The sequence below is a fragment of the Aegilops tauschii genome, chromosome 3 (assembly GCF_002575655.3).
Source record: "Aegilops tauschii subsp. strangulata cultivar AL8/78 chromosome 3, Aet v6.0, whole genome shotgun sequence".
NCBI lineage: Eukaryota > Viridiplantae > Streptophyta > Magnoliopsida > Poales > Poaceae > Aegilops > Aegilops tauschii.
Genome location: NC_053037.3, coordinates 29,965,809 through 29,984,073, shown reverse-complemented (window position 1 = coordinate 29,984,073; position 18,265 = coordinate 29,965,809). Strand labels below are relative to the sequence as shown.

The 18,265-nt window shown below is 47.5% G+C and overlaps 1 pseudogene; it reads right to left on the bottom strand.

The window, feature by feature from the left end:
• Positions 1–5,918: 5,918 nt before the first annotated feature.
• On the bottom strand, positions 5,919–8,963 carry LOC120975508 (uncharacterized; annotated as a pseudogene).
• Positions 8,964–18,265: the final 9,302 nt, after the last annotated feature.

The window sequence follows — 18,265 nt, the reverse complement described above, 5'->3', positions numbered from 1 at the left end:
TTTCGACCACCTCCAAATCACCTCAATTTTGGCACACATGATCTCTTGCACAAACACAGCTAGGTTTCCAAGGTTTTATATTTTTTTGAATTTTTTTGAATTTATTCTGCCCTATAGACTGACAGATCAAAACATCGGTCTATACCTCAAGCGGGCATTGTAAAATATATTTTTCTAAATTTTCTTTCATGGACATGTTTGGCACATGTGGTTAACCATGTCATAGAGAAATTGGGTGATTTGTAGGTGGTGGAAAAAATCACCTTTGTTCAAAAATGGCTTAAGTTAGACCAAATGGTCCGTCCGGAATGCGGCGATTTTTCGACAACCTCCAGATCACCTCAATTTTGGCACACATGATCTCTTGCACAAACAAAGCTAGGTTTCCTAGGTTTTATATATTTTTGAATTTTTTTGAATTTATACTGCCCTCTTGACTGACTGATCAAAACATCGGTCTATACCTCAAGGGGGCATTGTAAAATATTATTTTTCCAAATTTTCTTTCATGGACATGTTTGGCACATGTGGGTCACCATGTCATAGAGAAATTGGGTGATTTGGAGGTGGTGGAAAAATCACATTTGTTCAAAAAATGGCTTAAGTTAAGACCAAATGGTCCCTCCGGAATGCGGTGATTTTTTCGCCACCTCCAAATCACCTCAATTTTGGCACACATGATCTCTTGCACAAACACAGCTAGGTTTCCAAGGTTTTATATTTTTTTGAAATTTTTTGAATTTATACTGCCCTCTAGACTAACTGATCAAAACATCGGTCTATACCTCAAGAGGGCATTGTAAAATATATTTTTCCAAATTTTCTTTCATGGACATGTTTGCCACATGTGGGTCACCGTGTCATAGAGCAATTGGGTGATTTCTAGGTGGTGGAAAAAATCACCTTTGTTCAAAACTGGCTTAAGTTAGACAAAATGGTACGTCCGGAATGCGGTGATTTTTTCGACCACATCCAGATCACCTCAATTTTGGCACACATGATCTCTTGCACAAACAAAGCTAGGTTTCCAAGGTTTTATATATTTTTGAATTTTTTTGAATTTATAGTGCCCTCTTGACTGACAGATCAAAACATCGGTCTATACCTCAAGGGGGCATTGTAAAATATATTTTTCCAAATTTTCTTTCATGGACATGTTTGGCACATGTGGGTCACCGTGTCATAGAGAAATTGGGTGATTTGTAGGTGGTGGAAAAAATCACCTTTGTTCAAAAATGGCTTAAGTTAGACCAAATGGTCCGTCCGGAATGCGGTGATTTTTTTGACCACCTCGAGATCACCTCAATTTTGGCACACATGATCTCTTGCACAAACAAAGCTAGGTTTCCTAGGTTTTATATATTTTTGAATTTTTTTGAATTTATACTGCCCTCTTGACTGACTGATCAAAACATCGGTCTATACCTCAAGGGGGCATTGTAAAATATATATTTTCCAAATTTTCTTTTATGGACATGTTTGGCACATGTGGGTCACCATGTCATAGGGAAATTGGGTGATTTGGAGGTGGTGGAAAAAAAACACCTTTGTTCAAAAAATGGCTTAAGTTAAGACCAAATGGTCCCTCCGGAATGCGGTGATTTTTTCGACCACCTCCAAATCACCTCAATTTTGGCACACATGATCTCTTGCACAAACACAGCTAGGTTTCCAAGGTTTTATATTTTTTGAATTTTTTTGAATTTATACTGCTCTCTAGACTGACTGATCAAAACATCAGTCTATACCTCAAGGGGGCATTGTAAAATATATTTTTTCCAAATTTTCTTTCATGGACATGTGTTGCACATGTGGGTCACCGTGTTATAGAGAAATTGGATGATTTGGAGGTGGTGGAAAAAATAACCTCTGTTCAAAAAATGGCATAACTCACCAAAGCACGAAAGCCAGTTAGAAAATGGATTCCTACTTGAAGAGTGCCTAACCGCATGGATAAGCTCTCATTAACCCGTCAATTTTGGATCCAATTCGGGGTTTTTCTTGGGAAGTTTCGGGAAGTAATGGGAATGGAATAATATAGATTCATACAGAGGAAAAGGTTCTCTATTGATGCAAACGCTATACCTAGAGGATAGGGATAGAGGAAGAGGGAAAAATCGGACCAAATGGTCCCTCCGGATTGCGGTGATTTTTTCGACCACCTCCAAATCACCTCAATTTTGGCACACATGATCTCTTGCACAAACAAAGCTAGGTTTCCAAGGTTTTATATTTTTTGAATTTATACTGCCCTCTAGACTGACTAATCAAAACATCGGTCTATACCTCAAAGGGGCATTGTAAAATAATTTTTTTTCCAAATTTTCTTTCATGGACATGTTTGGCACATGTGGGTCACCATGTCATAGAGAAATTGGGTGATTTGGAGGTGGTGGAAAAAATCACCTTTGTTCAAAAAATGGCTTAAGTTAGACCAAATGGTCCCTCCGGAATGCGGTGATTTTTTCGACCACCTCCAAATCACCTCAAATGTGGCACACATGATGTCTTACACAAACAAAGCTAGGTTTCCAAGGTTTTATATTTTTTTGAATTGTTTTGAATTTATACTGCCCTCTAGACTGACTGATCAAAACATTGGTCTATACCTCAAGGGGGAATTGTAAAATATATTTTGTCCAAACTTTCTTTCATGGACATGTTTGGCACATGTGGGTCACCGTGTCATAGAGAAATTGGGCGATCTGGAGGTGGTGGAAAAAATCACCTTTGTTCAAAAAATGGCTTAAGTTAGACCAAATGGTCCCTCCGCAATGCGTTGATTTTTTCGACCACCTCCAAATCACCCAAAATTTGGCACACATGATCTCTTGCACAAACAAAGCTAGGTTTCCAAGGTTTTATATTTTTTTGAATTTATACTGCTTAAAATACTTGCCGGACATGATGTAAATGGACCAAAAAAATTTCCACTTCTTTGTATCAACATGAGAAGGAAGCATGACTAGTTTGGTAAGGTTGTCGGCATTTGTATGGATTTTCTAATACGATTAAATGCTTAGAATACTTCTCGGAGGTGATGCGAGAAGCGCACTTTGTCGATCCTTCACCGGCGGCCGTTCCGGTAGGAGGTAAGGGTCCGTGTGGAAGGACGGGTTTTTCTCGACTTGCTTCAAATGGACCTGTATTCTTTCTTCACCCTTGTACATGAGAAGCATCCATGACTAGTTCCATTGATTTTCGACGTTTTTATTAATTTTCTAGGGTTATCACGACGATAAAACGCTAAAATATTTCCCACCAGCGCCACCCTTCCCTCCGATCACTCTGACCAGCATGTACTTAACTTAGCATCAAGGCCATGAAAACAGGAATCAGAACCGTATTAGATTTTGATCCCACACATACAAAACAGATAACACACAGACTGCAGGTACTACGATTATCAGATTGAACTTGTCATGCATAACAACTTCTGGTATTCAAATACATCACATGAAATAGTGAGACAACTAGAAATGCAAAAAAACTTGTGATGTTGAGGTTGAGCAAGGGACTTTTATTGTGAGGCGCAGCATCTTCAGCAACCTATCCATGATTCCACCTGTAGCATATAAGTAACTGAAAGTTTCAGATTGAATACAGTTGGTATTGGAAAAATGACAGTACGGTAATTTGAAGATGCCAAGGAAATCTGTCACAACAACTGTAGGAGGATACGAATTTGAATACAAAGTTCATAGAAGTCAATGTTGAATTTACACTACAGGAATCAGCTACTTTGTCGTCTGCCGCGGACGGCAAAAGGCTCAGGCAAAGTAGGGATCGGTAAAGAGCTTCTTTGCCGTCTGGTTTTTGAAGCGGACAGCAAAGGGGCCTTTGGTATCAGCGGCTGACGACAAAGAAAGCCGATGGTAATAAATGTGCTGTTAGTCCGTTAGGCGGCTAACGGCAGCCTTTGCCGTCCGCCGCTGACGGCAAAGAGCATCCGGCCTTTGCCTTCCGCCGAATGACGTCAGCTGGATGTCACTGCGGGACAAGCCTTTGCCGTCTGCTGCTGTAGGCAAATGTTCAGCAATTCATATTCATATGTATAGCCCATGCATATATCACAAGTATCTAACACAGACCACAGGAAAAAAATAACATCACAAGATCATCCATAAAAACATATATATCATACAACTTGTAGCACAAAGTAAGACGAGATCACACAAGTGTCGACAAATAAGGTCACAAAGGTTGGCCTCCATATGACACAAAACTTAGGTGAGCATCATGGGATCTAGCAGCAACAACACCTAACCTACTAGATGGACACTGCAGTCCAGACCCAACTCCACAAGCACAATACATACTGATTTGCGACCGCGACGGTGATGCAACCACCACAACCAAAATTAAAAAGGCAAGCGAGGTGGGTGGTCCAGGTTGCTATCTCCACGTCGCCTGTGTTTGCCATCTCTAAATGCCAACATGTCCAGGTTGTGGTCATCAGCCTTCTTCATGCCATCAGCATGATCACCATTGCCTTCCGCACCCATCATCATCAGTCTGATTTGCTCCTGCTGCTCGTCGTCCTACTCCATCTGCATGGACAAGAGCAAGTTAGTTGAATGGCATGCACGATAAAACTGCAAGGCATATATATTCATCTACATTAATTGTACTACAATACAGATTTTGCATGGATGGGTTTGACTTCAACAGAGACTGAAGGAAGAGCATTTTCCCCTCCCAATCCAAAACCTGTTGTACAAGTACAGCTCTAAGAGAAGGAACCATGGTACAACAAGAGGCGCTCCAAATCAAACTAAATCTCAGTTTCTTTATTTACCTAAGAAACGGCACAACCATAACTTCTGCCAAGCAAGCAGTTATCATACTATCAGCTAAAGAAAATCAAAGGAAGATCACATGTCACTTTCATGGAAAACATCAGAAGTAGATGATAGGCAAAAGTAGATGATCATCGAATTCCCTCACACTCACCAGTGAATAATGCTACTACAATTGATAGCATGGACTAATTATTCCCACTACCTGGATGCAGCGTCCTTCATTTTGCAAACAAAAAAAGAGCACATTATCCAACTCCTTCACATACATAAATGAATAGCAGCAACCAAATTCGACAGTACTACCAAAATCAAATTACTAATATAATAGCTGGACGCCCATCATCAAAATTGGTAACATAATCCAAGAAGTTCAGTAGCTAGTATTAATTAATATAATCTAGTTGATTAAGAGGAGCAAGCACGGATTGGGTTTGAAGCAGTCAACTTACATCTAGTGCTGCTTGAGGATGATCTCCTACAAGGGTCCAGACCTCCTCTTCTCGTCCATCTTGAGGATGGTCTCCTACAAGGGTCCTACGAGTAGCCTTTTTTCATGAAAGGAGTACAAGTAGCATTGCTTTGATTCCAATTGTAATTCCTAGTTGATTATCAAAATTCTGTATGAGCAAATATCCATTGCCAAATACTCCTACATGACAGATCTAGCACATGACCAAAAGAAGTGCTCCATAGCCACAACCGGACTGACCAAAATGCAACTAAATATGACCAATAACTATCAATTCATGGACGATCTGAACCTGTACCCGTCGATGCTCGCCATCGACTCCGCCATCAGCGCCGAGACGCCACCGTTGAGAATCTTGAAGGGCTGTGACCATCCCGACCACGCCGACGTCGCTGTGCCCGCAGCAACAGCAGCTCGATGCCACCGGGGCCTCCTCTAAACAAGACTGAAATAAAAAGCATGTATCTGCATGTAGAGACATTTGAAGTTTGTTTCATCAGTAGGAGGAGTGCAAGTGGCAGCCCGCTTCGTCCCACGAAACTCATCCATTAGTTCAAAATTTGCTCAACATTTGCCTAAAAGTAACATTACATTTGTACTACTATGTTACTGTCCACTAGCCCGCCACACTTGCATTGCATCCTTAATCTGAAGCGATTGATGAGCTAGCTAATGAATGTTGTTTTGCTTGTACCACATAACTAGTCAGTTTTGTGCTGCCTTTTGATCCCTAACCTGTGACGCGAAGGCTTTCTGGAGCTGCTACCGAAGCAGTGCTCTGAACTGGCGGGCTGCAGCCAGGGTCTCGTCCAGCTTGGCCTTCTTAGCCATGAGGTAGGCCTTCCAAGCTTCCGCAGCCCCGATCCCGGCGTCGTCCGAGTGCAACCCGCTGCTCTGCAGCTCCTGCAGGGCTGCCTCCACGCTGAACTTAACCAGCAAAGCAGCACACCATGACCATCAGAATCAAGCATCAATTCATCAGTTTATCCCCTAATCTAGTCTACTCATCCCACAGAAACTGAGACAACATCCCACATTACAGAATTACGCGACTCTCCAACTCATATACAACCAGAGAGGCAGTTAATTGAGCAAAGTCGGGGCTAACACTTGAGTTGGGCTGCGGCGTCATGACGGAGTCTCCACCACCCGCGGCGGCCTCGCGGAGCTCTACGGTGGCCGAGGCGATGGGGAGTCGTCGCCTCTGGGACCACCAGGTGGAGGCGGAGGTGGACAGGGACCGGGAGGAGGACGGTGACGAGGAACTAGGCCAGGAGGCTACTCGTGGGGTTGAGAAGTGACTGCGGCCGTGGTGGATGGAGGCTGTGGAGACGACGGCCGGAACTCCACCATCTCCATCCTCTTGGACTCGTAGAAGCGGTCCCACTCCTCCGCCTTCCGCTGCGTGTCCTCAATCTCGCCGTTGGTCGAGCTGATGTCGCGGGCGACGGCGAGGCGGCGCGCGTGGGTGGCGTCGATGTCAGCGCGGGTGGCGAGGGCGCGGGTGGCGAGGTCTGCGGCGCGGCGCTCGAGGAGGAGGCGGCGCCGCTCGAGGCGGCGGGCGGCGGCAGCCTTGGCGGCAAGGAGGCGGGACTCTCCTGGGTGAGGAGAGAAACCGGTCGGTGGAGATGGTGAGCGGGGAGAGGTGACCTCGGGGAGGAGAGCTGGGCGGTGGGCAACGGCGGGGATCGCCGAAATCTGGCGGTGGCGTGGGGTGGAGAAAGGGGTTCGAGGACGAGAGAGATGGGATCCAACGTGGGTGTGTGTGCGCGTGGGTTGGGCGTGTGTGCATCGTGGGTGGGGCCCGGGGCTATGTGGGTCGTGGGTGGGGGTGTGCCGGGGGCGGCCGTTAGATATGTTACGTTATTTTCTTTGCCGTCTGCTTTCGGGCTCTTTGCCGTCTGCTAGCAGACAGCAAAGAAAGTGGCCGTTAGGTCGTTCTTGTTAATGGGCCACCCATTCTCTTTGCCATCTGCTCTTTCTTTGCCGTCAGCTTTCTGTAAGCTGATGGCAAAGACCTTCTTTGTCGTTAGCTAGCAGACAGCAAAGAACTGGCTGACGGCAAAGTTCCTGATTCCAGTAGTGTAATAAGACCTTTGCAAGATGCAAAATCACTGCTGTGATGAGTGTAAACAGCATGTAGGCCATAGCACATGCAAGAAGCACTTACAGGAAGTGAAGCAAAAGGTTGTACAGCACGGCAACATGAGTAAGCCAACATCCCTACAAAAATTATTTCACTGCTTATGTCTATTTTTTTTGCTGAATCATTAGGAAGCCCTAAATATTTGGATGCAAGATCACCGACAGGGCACTACTAAAATAGTTCAGTGTCTACATCTCTGTACTGAAAGTGCATTACTGAAATATTTCAGGGGCTACGTGTGAGTGTACTGAAACGGCACCACTGAAATATTTCAGTTGCTACATGCGTGTACTGAAACAGCATCACTGAAATATTTCATTTCGTACGTGCGTGTACTGAAAGTGAACCACTGAAATATTTCAATGGGTACGTGCGTGTACTGAAAGTGCACCACCGAAATATTTCAGAGGCTACGTGATTGTACTGAAACAGCACCACCGAAATATTTAAGTGGCTACGCGCGTGTACTAAAACTGCTACACCGAAATATTTCAGGGGTTGCGTGCGTGTACGGAAACTGCAGTACTGAAATATTTCAGTGTCTACCCGTGTGTACTGAAATTGCATTGCACTACTGAAATTTTTCAGTGTGTACCCGTGTGTACTGCAATTGCACTACTCAAATATTTCAGTGTGAACCTGTCAGTACTGAAATATTTCAATGCCTACAACTATCTACTAAACTTGCAGTATTGAAATATTTCAGTGTCAACCCAGAGTCTATCACTCTAAACTGTGTACTGAACTTGTCTGGAGGCACTTCTTCCAGCCAAAATATTGCAAGTTCAATTTACACAGATTGCATCACGTAATTTGAACACAACACTTGAGGTGACAGACAAAAATTCCTATCATGGATACCACTCCAGCACATCAAAATATAGCAAGTAAACATAGCAATGCTATATGCCTAGACTCATTCCAGCCTCGTCGATCAAACTAAGCTGCCATCCAGAGGCTACGGATTCAAGTACACAAGTAGCAAGAACATATTGCAGAGAATCAAATTAAGCAAGTGGCAAGTAATAATGAATGAAATTCAGCAATCTTACCCTAAACATAGCTACGGTTGCCGTTCAGACGAGGAGAGCGGCGAGGGAAGCGTGGAGAACGGCGGGGAAGCGATGTCGCGACCACTGTCCTCCTCCTCTTGCGCTTCGGAGTCATCTCCGACTTGGTTGGAGGCTCCACAATCTGCAACGGCACCTCGTGCACCGTGGGTTCCTGATCCAGTGGATGCTCTACCCTGGATCTGAACGCCCACCACCTACGCCTGGTCCACGGGCTGGACGAATCGGCCTGCTCCATCGCCCAGAGGAGGATCTCGACCTTGTGCATCGGTTGTGCGGGTGGGGGGGGGGAGCTTTGCCCTCTCCCTCCTCGTCATTTGCTTCAAAGTGGCCATTGCCGTCCAGTTCATCTGCAATATGTTGTGAAACCAAGAACGGATCTCCGTCAACCTGGCCACCTTGACCTGGTCGCCGCCGGCGATCTCCACGAAGTCGGCATTCTCGCCACCCCCAATGTGCTCGATCTGCTGCTCCATCGAGGATCTTGCATGGATGGAAGAGGGGGGGTGGATGTGGAAGATGAGAAGAGCAAAGTTGCGGCCGCGAGAAGGAGGAGAAGGCTAGGAGATGGCCGCGGTTGCTATGGTGATGGAAGAGGGGAAGGAGCACGGCGGCGGCTTTGCATTGGACGAGAGGGGCGGCGGTTTTGCATTGGAGGAGAGGAGCGGCGGTTTATTGTCATATATATCCTAGGACTAAAATGCCCCTAGACTAATAGTACTTTCGAATACTTTCGAGTACTTTCATCCGCGTACTTTCGAGTACTACGTATGTATGCGTCGTTAGATCGAGACAAACGAACGGCTCCAAAAAATGCCAACTACTGTAAAAGTTGTATTTATTTTTCTATTTTTTGAGAAGGGAGGTTGAAGCCTCCCGAATCCTGCATGCCAGATGCAGACAGCCATAATTTTATTGAACTTTGTACGACACAATGAGACCAAACTCATCAACTAGCAGAGTACAGTGGGTACACAGCAATGGCCCCAACTACCTCAATTATGTGCCACTTCTAAAACAACCAAATTAGCGGATTATTTGATTATGAAGAGACTGGCGCAGATAGCTAACACTCTCAAATCAACCCCTAATGGATAAGCTCACTACGGCAGACCAACGATACCAACTCCTCCAAAATCGTCTCTATTTGAGCCTCTAATCCGCATAGATCCAAATCACAAAAAAAATTGAGAACCAATCGGGATCTATTAGTGGGTGGTGTGTGTAAACAAAAACAAATTAATCTGTGGCTAGCTGAAAAGCACGGGAGAGTTCTGATATGGGCGCACTTTCTAGCTCATCTCGACTATTTCATTTTCGAGATAGGTTCGATCACTCATGTGGAGAATATGAGACGACAACCCATGACCACCCTGCTCAAATGATACATTCCATGGCGGGTTTCTGCCCGTCTAATATATCTCTTTATGTACTAGTGCAATCTTCATCTATCTTGTCCTCCTTAGAAAGTAGGCAATGAACGATCCTGAGATTGTGGCCCAGCCATAGAGAGGCGGAAGTAGTGTTGCCGATTGTAGGACTGTATGAACGCTACATCATAAGAGCATCTCTAGCAGACTCCTTAAAAAGACCAAATCTATAAAACTTCGACGGGTTTATGGGTTTAGACCTTTTTTATCCAGGACAAATGCGGTAAAAGTCTGCGGACCCTTATACATTTTATGGGCCACTGAAAATGCGAGCCTTCGACTCATACTTCTACGGGTCCGAGGATGGTATACGGGCCACGAACTGGCTGATTCCACCGCCCTCTCCCCACGCGTCGCCGTCCGTACCACCCGTCTCCAGTCGTCGATTTCTCCCAGCTCCAACAAAATTCTGCACTGCAAAAGGATCGAGCGCGTGCGTGCGGCCATGGCTGATCCCATTCGTGCTCGACGCAAGGAAGAGGAACATGATGCGGGCCTAGGGCCGGGCTCGCATATGCGTGCGGCCATGGCGGGCAGGCGGATGTGGTCCTGGGGCCGGGCTCGCGCACTCGGGGAGGAGCCTTGAACTCCTCCCGAGGCACCAGTTCGCGGTGGCGGTGCGCGAGCAGCACTGGCAAGGGCCGCGGTGCGCGGGACTGCGGCAGAGAGCGGATTGGTGGCGGGGGATGGGCCAGCTGAAGGGGCAGATGGGCGGCGGCGGCAGGCCGGAGGGGCAGCGGTGGGTCGGGCCTCGGCCAGTCTGTGCGTGAGGATAAGGAGGAGCCTCACGGGAAGAATAAGAGAAAAGAAATAAAATATGAAGAAAATAAAGTGGGTCCTGCTGGTAGATGCTCTTTTAAGGGCAAGTTTTAGTGTATCTACTTTATCATGACCATTTTCAGCCCGTAAAACCAGTTTTAGGCGCGCTGTATATATGTTTTAAAGATCAAACTTTTACAGTGTCTGCTAGAGATGCTCTAATAAGGTGCTAACACTGACCTCTCTTCCCATCTTAGCACAATGTAGTCAGTACAATGAAATAGTTTTAACCTTGTGTACGCTAAAGAGTCTACAACTAATAATGATGTGCATGGTTGAGACTCATGTTCCATCATAACACAATTAGGCAAGCCATATATATCAGAAAAGATATGGTTCTAACATAAAAGGCAAGTAATAAATAAATAAAAATAGAATACAGGTGCATGCCACATGTGCTAGAATTGAAATGATAAATAAATAAAATTAGAATACATGTGAATTCCACATGCCTGTGCTAGAATTGAAATGGTAAATAAATAAAAATAGTATACATGTGAATGCCGCATGTGCTAGAATTGAAGAAGCGTGAATGCATACAAGTCGATAAATACAGTGATATACCATCACTCCGGCAATTCCCAACATATGAACATAGGACCCTTCCAAGACTCTTAGTTCTTGTTCCCCCAACACCAATGGATAGAGATTATACACATGCTCAGATAGTACATATTGTGTTGTACATGGATGAATTGTTTAGGCTTGAAGGGCACCAGGAATTTTTTTACCACTAGATTGTCCAACTGGTCAAGCATTTTGACCCTTTAGGCCTTCTTCGTGGGAAGAAATTGGGCATTGTATCCATAATTGGTGCCCATGGTATATCAAACTAATGGCAAGAGACTCAGAGAATGTCATTGGTGCCCATGGTACCCTCCACCAGCATGAGCGTTAGATTGTTTTTCGACAAAGGGTGGATTTTATTGACTTAAAAGGAAGCATCAAGTGGATACAAACACAGTGAGCACACACCCGGCCTCTGCATACCTAGGATGCACACAGCCAACACCAACGCACACATACAAAAATCCGCTGGCAAATAGCAAAGTCATATAAGACCAAAGCTATGCCTAAACGAGAGAAAAAAACATCGAATCAAACAAATCTGTGATCGACAATATACAGCAACAACCGTATCGGCACCAACCATCTCATGACACCATAAGGACAATGAGGTTTCTCAACAGCAACGCCTTCATGAAGGGAGCGACACTCTATGCCGCCGTCACCGGATCCAACCATCAAAGGTCAGATTCTAGGTTTTCATCCTGAAGAACCAGTCTGAGCTTATCCGAGCAATGCCTTCAACAACGTCACGACGCAAAGCATCGCCATTGCCGTGTATGAACAACTTGAGTATAAAGCGCTTATCTCTCTCCCATCCCCTTGCTCGACTTTCTCAATTCTCCTTTCTTGCTGCAAACTTTTATCCGAGATCATATCTATAGATACATGGAGAGAGTAATCCCTGATAGCATACTGAGATTTGTGTAACACGAGCAGGGCTTCCGACACACAACATAAAAAAGGAAGACATATTTCTCTTCCGGCCAGTTGTTCAAAGTGTCGGTGTCAAAACCGGCGGATCTCGGGTAGGGGGTCCCGAACTGTGCGTCTAAGGCGGATGGTAACAGGAGGCGGGGGACACGATGTTTACCCAGGTTCGGGCCCTCTCGATGTAGGTAATACCCTACTTCCTGCTTGATTGATCTTGATGATATGAGTATTACAAGAGTTGATCTACCACGAGATTGTAGAGGCTAAACCCTAGAAGCTAGCCTATGGTATGATTGTTGTTGTCCTACGGACTAAACCCTCCGGTTTATATAGACACCGGAGGGGGCTAGGGTTACACAGAGTCGGTTACTAGGGAGGAGATCTACATATCCGTATTGCCAAGCTTGCCTTCCACGCCAAGGAGAGTCCCATCCGGACACGGGACGAAGTCTTCAATCTTGTATCTTCATAGTCCAACAGTCCGGCCAGAGGATATAGTCCGGCTGTCCGAGGACCCCCTAATCCAGGACTCCCTCAGTAGCCCCTGAACCAAGCTTCAATGATGATGAGTCCGGCGCGCAGATTGTCTTCGGCATTGCAAGGCGGGTTCCTCCTCCGAATACTCCAGAGAAGATTTTGAACACGAGGATAGTGTCCGGCTCTGCAAAAAAAATTCCACATACCACCGTAGAGAGAATAATATTTCCACAAATCTAATCTGCTGACAGCTTTTCATAACGTGACGTACTGCCGTGGTCTGGTCATGACGAACCGTTTTTCCGAGCCTGCCACTGCACGTGTTGCGAGGCGGCTTTATTGGCGCGTCCTGTCGAAGCAGAGATCGTGTCCCTCTTTTCACGGGATTCTCATCAATACGGGTGCGGGTAACCCAACCACGCCATCAACTACGGCGCTTGGGGGATAAGCGGTTTTACCGGGCAAGTGGGGAGGCGCAGGATACATGCCGCCTTTATAAGGGGATAAGAACGCCCATTCGCACCCACGCTTTCTTCTTCCCGATCCATTCCCCTCCGCCCGAGCTCCAGCGCCCAAGCATTCATCTTTTCTGCCCACAAAGGCCTTCCAAAAATGTCCGGATCCGGAGCAGGAGGCAAATGGATGGCCTCTACCGTCCGGGAGAAGGATATCAAAAAGCTTCGGGAGGCCGGGTATCTGGCCAAGAAAATCAGCCACCGTCTCCCGACGGCGGGACAGATCGTCCCTACGCCGGATCCCCGCGAGAGGGTTGTATTCCTCCCTCACTTTGTCCGCGGCTAGGGTTTCCCCTCCACCCGTTCGTTCGCGGCATCATGTATTACTACGGGATCGATCTTCACGATCTGTCCCCTAATTCCTTCCTCAACATCTCGACATTCATTGTCATGTGCGAGGCTTTTCTCCGCATCTCGCCACACTTTGGCTTATGGCTGAAGATTTTTAATGTGAAGCCCAAGGTAGTGGGCGGCAAGCACGCCGAGTGCGGGGGCGCTATGGTGAGCAAGATGCCCAATGTCATATGGCCAACAGGCACCTTTAACGATTCTGTCAAGGAGTGGCAACAGCAGTGGTTTTATGCCACTGAGCCGCGCGGCACGGAATGGGCCGCTACCCCCGAGTTTCGATCCGGTGCCCCCCTGCGGCTTACATCCTGGGTCAAGAAGGGCCTGAATTGGTCCTCGTCCGACGAACTGTCGGTGCTCCAGACGCGCGTTAAAGATATGGGAGACAAGAACATTGAACTTGTCAATGTAGTCCAGGTGATGTTAGTTCGCCGGATCCTGCCTTGTCAACACTGGACTTGTAATCTATGGGAATTCGATCCGGCCAAGCACCAAACCTTACGAGAGCTTTTCGGCTCCTCGCACAAGGACATATGGAAGGTGATTTTCAAGTCCAGCAAATCATGGCCGGACTCCGCCGAGGACCGCGGGTACCAACTGTCTTGCCCTGCAAGCTCGGTAAGTCATCATACTTTTTATCCGCATAACCCAAAGGAAGCGCTTAACGTGTTTTCTACAACTCTCCCAAGGCTGGACGAAGAAGGCGGAGCGGATCCATTCTCCGACCCCGCTGCCCGAAGAACCGGCCATCCCACTTCTGACAAAGATGTTGGTCCCGGCGCCTTACAAGGTGCCGAAGAAGACGGCCGAGAAGGAGGCCAAAAAGACCCGGGGCGGCCTTCGTCGCCGCGGCACTTCGGACACAATATCCGAAGGCTCTGATGCCCGTTCCGCCTCCAAAGAGGACGAGGAGGAGGAGGAAGATGAATCCCCTGCGGGAGGAAGAAAGAAGAGGACGGCCTCCGTACACATGGAGGCCGAGCCGCCCAAAAGGGGAAAGGCTCCTCTTCCGGAGGAGTCCACTGCCGCCGCCGACAGCGGCCCGGCGTGGGATCCCAGGGCCCAGCCCCTGGTGAACTCATGAGTATATAAAATCCGAGTACGTTTATGCGTCCAGACTCATCATGGCATAGTATTTTAACCTGAGCCATATTTTTTGTAGTCCGGCGAGGTCCCATACCAAACAATCCTCATCAGAGGATTCGCTGAGCTCGGATGCTATGGAGAGCGGGACGCCCCCAAAGGCCCCTTCCTCCAAACAAGTGAATAACACCGAGGCTTCGTCCCAGAAGGACCCCGGCCAAGGAGGAGAAGAAAAGACCGTGAAGGCGGTGCCTGGAGGTCAAACTTCAGGGGCCGGACACATGGGGGAGAAAATTCCCATGGGAGCTGACGACGGGCGCCATCTGGAATTCGGCTCCCAGCCGGATACAGTTCCGGAGACCAATACGGCTACAGAATCAGGCAGGCAGCCTCTCTCAGCTGGAGGGGACATGCCTGTTCCACCGGCAACCTCTGTCCAACCAGAGGTGTCGGATGCTTTGTTGGTGGCGCTGAAGAGCGCCTCCATCGTCAATGAACACCGTGCCCTTATGGGTGCGGTGATTGAGAAGATTCAGTCTGCTGAGAGTGGACTGAATGGAGCCTGTATCAGCCTTATAAAAGGTTTTGAGGTATGTTTTATGATGTTTCGAAGAGTGTCATGGTATGGATAGTAGCCCCGATACACTGTTCGATGAAAAAAAGAACTGGACAGAGGATCAAATTTATGTTCGCAGGAAGACTCATTGAATGACATCTATTTCTCTTCTGTTATAAGCAGGCGTCTGTAGCGGCTGCAGCCTCCCATACTGCGGAGATCTTCGGACTGAATCAAAGTCTGGAGCGGGCCAAAGAAGAACTTGGCCAGTTGAAAATGCAGTTGGGAGATAAACAAGGTGTGCACAAGTCTTGTTCGCGTTTATTGTGAATGAATTTTCAGTATGATGAAATAAGCTTCATGGTCTGCGCTAGGGATGGTGACCGAAGTCGAGGCTCTTAAGAAGGTTGTGGCCGAGGCCGAGAAAAAGGCAGCCACAGAGCAGGCTCTTCGTGAGAAGCATGAGGCCAGGGTTATTAAAGCTGAGCAGGAGCTGCAAGAGGCCGTGAGGAAATACGAGACCTTGGAGCAGAGTTTAACGGAGAAAGAATCCGAACTCACCAAGGCGCATCAGGCCACGAGCGATGCCCGGGGGGAAACCCAAAGCGCCCTGCAGGGGATCCAAGAGGTGAGAAAGATCGCGGCGGGTAAGGCTTTTTCCATGTAAAGCAAGTATTTGAGGGGAAAATTATGTTTCTAATTTTGAATTCAGATTCAGGGGTATTTGCCGAGCTGTCCCGCAGCATATATGATGCCGCCCAATTCTACCGAGCCGAAGAAAAGAACACTGCGGATAAGCTCTTCTGGTCGCAGTATTTGGCACCGAATTATCCGGTGCCCTTTGTCGATCAACTGAAACAGCTGATCGAACTGCATAAGGCGGCGGAACTGGCCATGAAGGATATGATTATCCGGCTGTGGCCCGCCGAGCCGATTCCAAGCAGCTACTTCGGGCTCGTGAAGCGGCTTGTGAGTGCCTGCCCTCGACTTGATGTCATCAAGCGGTCGGTCTGTATAGAAGCTGCGCGAATGGCCTTGGCCCCCGCAAAGGTGCACTGGGGGAAGATGAATGTTGAAAACCTGATGACCGAAGGACCGCCAGAGGGGAAGGAGCACCGCAAGCCTGAATTATATTATGAGAGTGTCCGAAAAGGATCCTACCTTGCAGCGGAGCTATGTACCAAGGACATTATATTTCCATGAATGCAAATCATGTTGTCCTTTGTAATGTTTGAACAAGGTCATTTATATTATTTATTGCTTGTTATATAAAAGTTTATCCTCCTGCGCGGCCGTTTTATATATTAATCCTGAGAGTTGGCCGGTCGTCGGCTTCTGCCCCCACGTAAGAAGTTCGGGGGTGTTTGGGATAAACCTGATCACTCTTTATCCCAGTTTTGGGTCCTTCGAAGGAGGTGTTCAGCACAACGAACCAGGCAATCGGACTATAAGGCTTTATCACTCTCACTTAGCCATAGGAGCTTTAGGAAGGTAGGCGCAGCCCCTGGTGTTCGGAAGACCGCACGGGGGGCTCTATAAGCACCTGATCGGGAGAAAAAACGATCCATCGCACGCTGCATTGGTTACGGCATTATGCAGGAGAAATCCTTAAAGATTTTGTAACCTCTCGAACAGCTGACCAACTATCGCTGTATCATGACAGTCAGTTTTCGGTTTTCTCTACTGAGGTGCTCGTCCGGAAGAACCGGGACACAATCGCAGTAGTTCTCCTAGTGCTACCTTAGCCGATATAGCGGAACGTAAGGTACCAAAACATGGGAGCCGGGCAAACCCAACTATTGACCCAAGACATGATTCGGAGCTGATGCATATAATGCTATAGGTTCGGGGTGCCGAACTTCTGTGAAGGTGTTCGGACTTTATTGCCGTGTTATGGGTAAAACGAAGCCCCTGGCATATTTTAAGGCATATCGCTGTGTACGGATGCCACTTGACAAAAGAATTTCAATAAGAAATAACAGCAGGTAGGCGTCATATAAATCCACATGTTGTATTTGAATAGTACGTCTATGCGTATGAGTACAGGTAATGTGATAAAAAAAGGAATATGACTGCGGAACCTGCTGATACCTGGGGGGAAGAAGCTGAGTGCGGATCCGGAGTATAGCCGGATGATCATTGGGGGGGATGTCTAAGGATTCCCTTGCGCATTCAAGCTGCCTCCGTATCGCCCGTCCTGGTCGGCGCAAAGCTGAACCTGCGAAGGAAATGTAAAAAATGTTTGTGTGCCGGAGAGCGGTTGAGCCGCCGAGTGCGGCCTGTCCTGGCCTTCGCCGGAGCGTTTAATCGAGCTCTGGACGAGTTGGGCTATCCTTCCGCGAAGTAGTTCGGAGTCCCTTGACGGTGTCCGGGAGCCTGGACGTTGACTCGAGGTTCGGCTGCAAGGTGCTGCTCGTTGCTTCTGCTGTTAAGGCAGTGGTGCACTTGTTGGTGCCGAGGGAAGGTTCGGCCTTGCCATTAACCGTGATGACGCCGCGTGGACCGGGCATCTTGAGCTTACGGTAGGCATGATGTGGCACCACGTTGAATCGAGCGAATGCGGTTCGTCCGAGCAGTGCCTGATAATCACTGTGGAAAGGGACGATTTCGAAGATTAACTCTTCGGTACGGTAATTTTCTGGTGATCCGAAGACTACCTCAAGGGCAATGGAGCCTGTACAGCTGGCTTCCACACCTGGTGTAATGCCTCTGAAAGTGGCTTTAGTGGGCTTGATCGCCGAATGGTCGATGCCCATCTTGCGCATTGTGTCCTGGTAAAGCAGATTTAGACTGCTGCCTCCGTCTATAAGGACTCGTGTGAGGTGGAACCCGTCAATTATTGGGTCGAGGACTAGTGCGGCTGGATTGCCCTAATTGGCGTTAACCGGACGATCCGTGCGGTTGAAGGTGACCGGCCCTAGTTTATATTGTGGGACGACTAGTTCCGTTAAGTCGGCGTCCCTAAGGGTGCATATCCGGTCGGAGTTGGGAATTTGGGTGGTGTTTATCACATTCACCGATTGAATATGCGGGGGAAATTTCTTTTGCCC